Source organism: Siphateles boraxobius, unplaced genomic scaffold (genome assembly GCF_051911475.1).
Source record: "Siphateles boraxobius isolate OS27281-9 unplaced genomic scaffold, OSU_SipBor_1 48, whole genome shotgun sequence".
Classification (NCBI taxonomy): Eukaryota; Metazoa; Chordata; class Actinopteri; order Cypriniformes; family Leuciscidae; genus Siphateles; species Siphateles boraxobius.
The window spans coordinates 5,189,847-5,197,926 of record NW_027509119.1 but is presented as its reverse complement, the minus strand read 5'-3'; positions in this window follow the sequence as shown (position 1 = coordinate 5,197,926).

The window sequence follows — 8,080 nt, the reverse complement described above, 5'->3', positions numbered from 1 at the left end:
GGGGAATTAGGGACACAGAATTCGATCTGAGCTCCGAGAATAGAAGGATTCTACGGATCATCTACTCTCCAAAACTCTTATAGATACACCCAACTTAGGCTACGTCTACATCAATCTGGATACATTTGAAAACGCTGTTTTCTTTTAAAAACACTCTCCGTCCACACAAGAGTTTGCAGGCGTTTTCCCGACGTTTCAGTGTGGATGAGAAACTTTTGAAAAACGCCTGAAAACGCTAAATTCACCTTACTGCGTATGCGTAAAAAATCACAAAAGCTCACTGAGATGATACAGACGGAAATATAAATACTGGCAGGATCATTTTATTTAGCAAAATATCTCACCATTAACTGATGCGTCCAGGTCGCGCTCAGTCACCATTTGTTTGATTTAAAACAACTTCTCTCATTTATTGCCACAGGACAGCAAATGAGAGTAAATTCTGTCATCTTTGCAGGACTGAGATATGAAGAGTGTGCAAAGTAACATATTTTAGCAACAGTGTGAAAGTAAATAGCACATAAAAGGCACAATACCAGTATAAACAAGAATATTTATTGGTACAATACTGGTTACAATACAATATTGGTACAAATGACTAAACTTATGTCATCGTTTTAAAATACCTCCGTTTTTACAGTCCACACTACAACACGAAAACGCTGTTTTCAAATCTAGCCACTTTGGACAGCGTTTTTTCAGTGTGTCGTCTCAAAAAAGTGAAACCACCCTCCAGAGTGGAAATCTTAAAAACGCTCCACCGTCGCTTTCCCGTCTAAAGGGTAAAAACGCAAATCTGCTCACGGTGGCTCTCGTCGCGTACGCGTTTACGTCACAGGCATGCGCCAGTACAGGAAAATAACAACCAACATGTCAGATTAGACCCATACGTCGGACCTTCAAGTTGCCGTGGCAGCTCTGATAAACGTACAAGAGTCTTTTTGGTGTCCGCTACGCCATGTTTTTATTTCGCGCTACTAGGGAGAGAGGTGGAAGGAGGGTTGTACGCAGGAGCGCGGACTTGGTGTTGAGCCACCTGGAGCTAACGCTGGTCTAAACGCAGAATAAAAAGTGATAACGCAATGCCACTTTTGCGTTTTCTCTTCAGATCGTTTCCATGTAAACATAGCCTCAGTGTGGACGGAAGGCCAAAACGGAGAGAAAAAGATGCGTTTTCAAATGAAAACGTATTAGTGTGGAAAAGGCCTTAGATGTCCACCTCAGATGACCATCATGAAAGGTCATTCCTCTTTCCCCTCCTTCCCTTGTTCTGTGCCAGTGCTTCATTGTGCTGCACTCATCCACTCGCTCACTGCAGCACTCCATCCATCATCATGCTGGTTCTTGTTGGCTTGTCACCCAGATAAGATCACTCACATAAACAACCGAAACACTAGAGAGATGGAGACCCGGCGGAAAGACACTTCCTCTTCTCCTGTGGCATGTTAATTAGGGAAATAGAGTTGAGAGTCAGGACTTAATTCAAGTTCTGAGTTGATCAGCACAGACAAGCATTAGGTACTATTACTCTCCTTTCCTTTTGTTATTCATCATGTAGTTTTTCACATTTGGCTGCTGAAAACACTTAAACATCTTAAGTTTTGACTTCTATCTGTTAATTCATATTTATGTTTTGGTATAAATACTAATATATAAAATATAAATACCTATAGCCTATATTAGAAGTGTAACAGTTCTCTGTAAAAAATCGAGCCATACGGTTCCCGTACTTGCGCTGTGGTTCATCTCAAATCTGCATACGCATCTATAATATACGGTTTGTTGAAAATAACAACACATAAAACAGACAGACATAGTTAGGCTAATGTATGTTTCTGTCGATGGATACGGATTCTAGCTTCCCCTAAACTTTGTTCAATGCGAGTGTCGTATGCTCTTATCACCAGTCATTTACACCAACACACAAATTATATCAACATGCCTGTCTTGGCAAGTATAGCAAATATAGTAGGTTATGTCTTAAGTGAACGTAAACAGCCGAGAAAGACAATGCATGTCTACAGTATCAGTGTACTGGATCCGTGCATTTTATCTTAAAGTGACAGCAGCTTAATATTCCTGCTATCTGTGTTTTTAATGGCAATTAAACACAAAGGACAAGGAAATCACTCACTGCTCTTGATTGAATAGCGTTTGTAACTTTAATAATGATTCCTCTTTATTTCATTTACAGTGAAGATTATATGCAATTTCTGATTTCTGAAAACTACTGTTAGAAACCTGAAAAACCTGAAAAGCACTGTTTATTTTATTCGTATATTTGCTTTATTGCATTTATTTGAGCTTGTAGTTTGACTATTTGTTCTTATTTTCTTTATTTTTATTTGACAGTACTTTTCCCCCTGAACATTGCACATATTGAACCGTACCGAAACTGTGACCCTAAAACAGTGATGTAATTTGGTATTTATGGTATGTGATACTGTATGACACATATACAGTTTAAGAGTTGAGATATATCAAGATTCAAGAAAAAGTGTTTTCAGGAGCCAAATGTGAAATATGTCATTCATCATTTTTATTATTTTTATTCATTACTCATGCATACCTTGGTATGAAATGTGTCTTTTGACCTTATTTAATGTAATGCACTTTTCACTGGACATAATTTCTTAGTCAGGCCAGAGATGTTATTTCAATCATGCTTTCTGCCCAGTCTAAAACAATATAATAGGGCAGAGGGACTATGATATTGCATTATTAATGGTGTTTGCTAATGCAAACATCACTATTAAGTGAGACTTTTAAATTTCGTCTGGTTGATTATAAAAACAGATGAAAATTCCATAAGACGAAGGAGACACCTGAACCATATTGGGACCAGGCTATCATAGAGTTGATGGTGGGATCTTTTGACTTGATCCAGTAAGTAGCCACCTAGCAACCACCATAGAAACTGCACAACAATGCCATGACAACCACCCACAACACCATAATTTTGCACAGTGAATTATGTGACAAAATGTGAAAATGTCTTTGGGTGAGACACTAGATCATTTCTTTTGCTGGTGTTGCTTTTAAATGAATAGGGCTTGCATGCAGGTGGTGTGATGCTCTTGTCTGGTTCTCACACCAACACACTGCACACATTCCTTTCTCCATTCCACACTTGAATGGCATCATTGTGTGTGTGTGTGTGTGTGTGTGTGTGTGTGTGTGTGTGTGTGTGTGTGTGTGTGTGTGTGTGTGTATGTGTGTATGTGTATGTGTGTATGTGTGTGTGTGTGTGTGTGTGTGTGTGTGTGTGTGTGTGTGTGTAATTGTGATTCACTTGCCATAGTCTGAAGGAAACATGATTTTGACATAAAATCATGGGTGAAATGATTTCAGCGACCAGGACAGTTTTAGGGTGTAAAAATACGTGGCTTTAAGAATTTGCTAAAGGCTAATCATGAGAAATCAAATTGTGAAAGTACTATGTAAAAATAATGTCACTTTCATGACTCAAAACTTCCTCCCGGTCCAAAATGTCCCTTTATTGAAACTAAGGTACAAAAATGTTTCTTTCCCATCTTGATATACGACAGATGACAACCATATTTGACTCAACATTAAACTTGCCGGGCATGTACATAAGCACAGGAGATAATTATTTTTCATTTCATGTTCTGTAATAAGAGAGTGTTTACATAGAAGACAAAAAAAGGGTCTGTTTAATTCTTGGGGTCAGAGAGAATGTGCAAAATTATCATCTAAAACTACATATTGACTACAATTATAAGTGTACCACTTTATTCCCCCCTTTTCTAATACTTTATCTTCATTTTATTTAAAAAAAATAAGCTTTAAGAGGCATGGAGCCAAAGCCAGAGTCTCTGTCTTTGCCTTTCCAAATCCTTTTAGTCCAGTATAATCTTTGTTGACTTCTCATGTGATTTAAACCGAAAGAAGCCATTGATGCAGAAGAGATTCACACATTTTTCTCTGATATATGCACCGTCCTGATCTCTATTTGTGCAACACGAAAAGGGTAAGTAGGCTTTTTAAAGTCCCTAAGGTAGAGTTCAAGTCTATGTGAGGGTTAACAGCTCCTTCCCTCAAAAGGGATTTCTACAACACAAGTGTCCTTCAAACAGAGTTTGAGGAGGGAAGGGAGTGAGATGAAAGGGTTTTAGGCAGCGATAAGACCCCATCCTCCAGCTCTCTTTAACCCTCAGTCAGCTGATGATAAACAGAGAGAAGAGCAGTGGACCATTAGAGGAAAGGGCATAGATATGCTGGTCGAGCTGCTGAAATATCAGTGTGTGGGAGTTGCAAACGTGAAGACATTAGGTGTGTGTTCGAGTTGAAGTGGCCCTGCACAGACCAATTGGGGCATGACATCAAAGAGCGATTCAAAAGCATACAGAGCCGTCTGCTCTTTAATCGCTCTTACGGTACTTCAACGTCATACCGATCAACGCACCTAGTGATTTGTTGTAAAGCTGGGACCGAGATGGGTCTTGTGCATGTTACCCACTTGGGTCCCACCTAGTACCAAGTCCAATCATTCATGAAATTCATCTGGGCAATTAACATGGGGCCATTTTGTAACCCGCGGACAATCCTACATGGGGCCCATTTTTCAGCGCATTTCATACCCATATGGGCCCAATATACAAATGTTGGCTGGGATGTGGTCAGCTGGTGAAATTATCACTTCCTTTATTTATTTTCTGAGGAAACCTGAAAGAAGAACTTATACCTTAATCACTTAATTTCTCCCTTTTATAGCCTCATTGAAAGGGAAAATTCTGCACATAGCATCAGATACACAGCTTATCTATTTATAAAGCCACGTGGAGCACAATTTTAGACCAGTGAGATTTCGCTGAGGGTGTGGTTATTAATAGTTCACCCAAAAATGAAAATTGTATCATCCCTATGATACACTCACCCTTGTCGTTCCAAACCCATAAGATCTTCGTTCATCTTCGGAACAAAAAGGATAGTATTTTTAATATTCTTTCACCATTCTTGTCCAACCATTGAAAATTCATGCAACCAAAACGTTCATGCATCACAAAGTAATCCATATGAATCTAGTTGTTTAATCCATGGCTGTCTGGAATGAAGAACGTGAATACCAACTAACCAACATGAGTCATAATCAAAAAGATAAGCAATTGCTGCTTTATGGTTTGTATATCTTGAGACCTATTTTCGATTTCCATTTTTTAATGACAAATACAGACTACTGCCACCTGCTGGTATGGAGAGTAATTTCGTATAACGCCGACTGTTAATCTTTGCCATTTATTCAAGCGCAACTTTTTGACCAAGACGCAACACAGCAACAACACGGTGGCTTTCATCCTTGCTATCTCTTTGTCAATTTGGCTTGAACAACATTCTTAGCAACCTATCATTACTCTGTAATTTTTAAGTGTTCTGTAGTGAATGTCATTTTATTAGACTTCAGGGAAAGGGTTAGGACTAAGAATGTTGATCCAGGGCCAACAAAAGATCTTTATCAAGTGGGATGTGTTTCTGGATCAAGTCACAGCCACTGCATAATCTCTAAACTCATAATCACAGTATTCTTAGTTAGGATTTAGAATTACTTTTCCCTTGTAATGAACACATAATTGTGTCTGAACCCACATTGCTGATGTTGCTTTATTTCTAATCCTGATGTAGTCCAGGAAAGCATGTAAAATGAAGAGAGAAAATGCTTGTTAGACGGCATAATAATGAGTTGTTGTTTTTTTGCTGACTCGCATTAGCTTTTCCATGTTTGCCCACTTTTTCACAAACACATCCCAAGGGGCTAAGACGCCTCTCCTCTGCCTACGACGGGCGTTCGGTGTAATTTATTGGCCTGTTTATTCTCTTCAGTCCACTAATGCACGCTTATCATGCACACTGAAGCTGAAGCTGGATTTTCTTTGCAAGTGTTACGTAGCGCAGGCTATAAACAGCCCAGCGGAGTGGATTGTCAAATCCCCTTCCAGATTCCAATACTTAGCCGGGCGTCCCTGTACACTGTCACTAAATTAGGCTTCTGTTGCCAAATAGGGAATTATGTTGATTATACATTGACTTTCATGTTTACATTCTCAAAACTGTGTCTGCACTTATTCCTAGCACATTTCCATGTCAGTTTTCTGCTGTGGGGATATCCTTTACCGGAAAACTTGAGCTTAACCTGAGGGTGTTGTTTACTTCAACCCTGCTAGTCTACCAGCTTTATCAGAGCCAAACTAGCATGAACCAGAGAATTCATGCTGGTCTAAGCTGGTAGCTGGTAGTAAGTTACCCTTACGCACATTCCCTTTGTGTTATGTTGGTTGTGCAGCAATGGTCATCATTTATTTTATTTTAAGGTGCTATATAAATAAACTTGACCTTACAACGATGTAAATGGCTGCTAATCACCACTGTATAATGCATCGTTGGAGAAACTAGTCATGTTTGTTTTCCAAAACTCTTTTGCACATTTGTTGTTCGAACCATGGTGGTTCAATAATATTGAACTGTCATTATTGACGTAACTCAGTTGGTGAGGATTATAAGAAATAAGAAATGGTTCAAGATCAAATGTCACATTTGTTGACATGCTTATGTAATTGGCTTTACTCTCTTTATACATGCAGTTAGTTCAGTTAGCAGCTTTCTCCTCAATGTTATACCTGTGGAATGCTTCTGTAAATAACGAACATAGCATCCAAGGAGTACTTCGCTATTTTCACTCTCCATAGTTTTGCTTTGTGTCCATATGTCCTCTCTTACGTCATACTCGAACACATGTGCATTCTTCAAAAATGTTGCTTTCATTATCTTGACATACTAAAAGATGTAGAATGAAATTTGTATATACATGGAATGATAGATATAGATCAGCTTGCTTATTTTCCTTAAGATCATGATCTGTCATTCATGTAATACTAACAAGAAACTATAGGTGTGTTTGACTTGATGCGGCCCTGCACAGACTGATCAACATCTCACTTGAAGCAGTGCATGCCGATCAGAAATTTTATCCGAATTGAGACGTCGTCGACGTCACATGACTGTGATGCATGCTATCAAATACCGCTCTGAAGACGACAGCTGTTTCACGATTGGCCGGATTCATCGAAGACAACGATCAAGTGTGTTTCGTGCTTATTCTGGCACATTCAGCTCAGCTGATGTTCATAAATACGTGTTTTTTACAGTAAAAACTCTTTTTTTAAAGAACTTTATTCTTGTACTTACAGGTCCTGTATTAAGCAGTACATAAAGCATTGAATGAAAAGTGTTGCTTCATGAAAATGTCTGAAATGTCAGTGTACTTGACAAATATTGCATCTAATCCACTTCTTCAGTGATAAAGTATGCAAACACAGCGAGAGCATCACTACTGGAAGCAGAAAGTTTCCGACTTCATGTCTCCTTTTTCATCTCCTCCTCGACTACAAGTGGTAAATCTTGCCAAACGGTTACATTCAGCCACAGCCAAAGCCGAACACACTTATTGCTTCTAACCTCAAGCTGAGAGTTGCAGTCTCAACCATACAACTTTGCAATGCTGTTTACAAATGTTTGTTGGAGCTTTCGGGAAAACACCAAATCATTATTTTTTCTGTGACAGAACTTGCTTCAATAGTTGGCTACTGATGCTTTTGGGGAACACACTGGTCTTTTAATGAAAGTGAACCGACTATCCATCTCCATTTAAAGTGCATGCTGAAATGCCTCTTGTATCCCATAACTCCCAGAGTCCTGTCTCTTGTCATTAGCAGGTTCGTAGTGTCCTGCAGATAACCAAGGGCACTTGTTTTGCAGATATTAGACCACACAGAGACCTTGATGGTGTGTTTCACCAAATGTGGCTTTATGCTGAAGCTTTGAAGCCTGAAGCTCTATAAAAGTATCTGATGGCTGACAGCCATTATGAGCTTCGCATATCTCAATGACTGGACATCCAATGGTGAAGCTATTGCACATGTATTTGTGCTGACACATTCAAGAGTTTTAAACAGACTGGCCAGTCCATTTGCTTCTTAATATCAGGGATTTAAAAAAAAAAAAAAACATCTCCAAACATTGCCTTCAGCCCTAGCTCTTAAATTCCCCTCACACCTCCGCATATTCA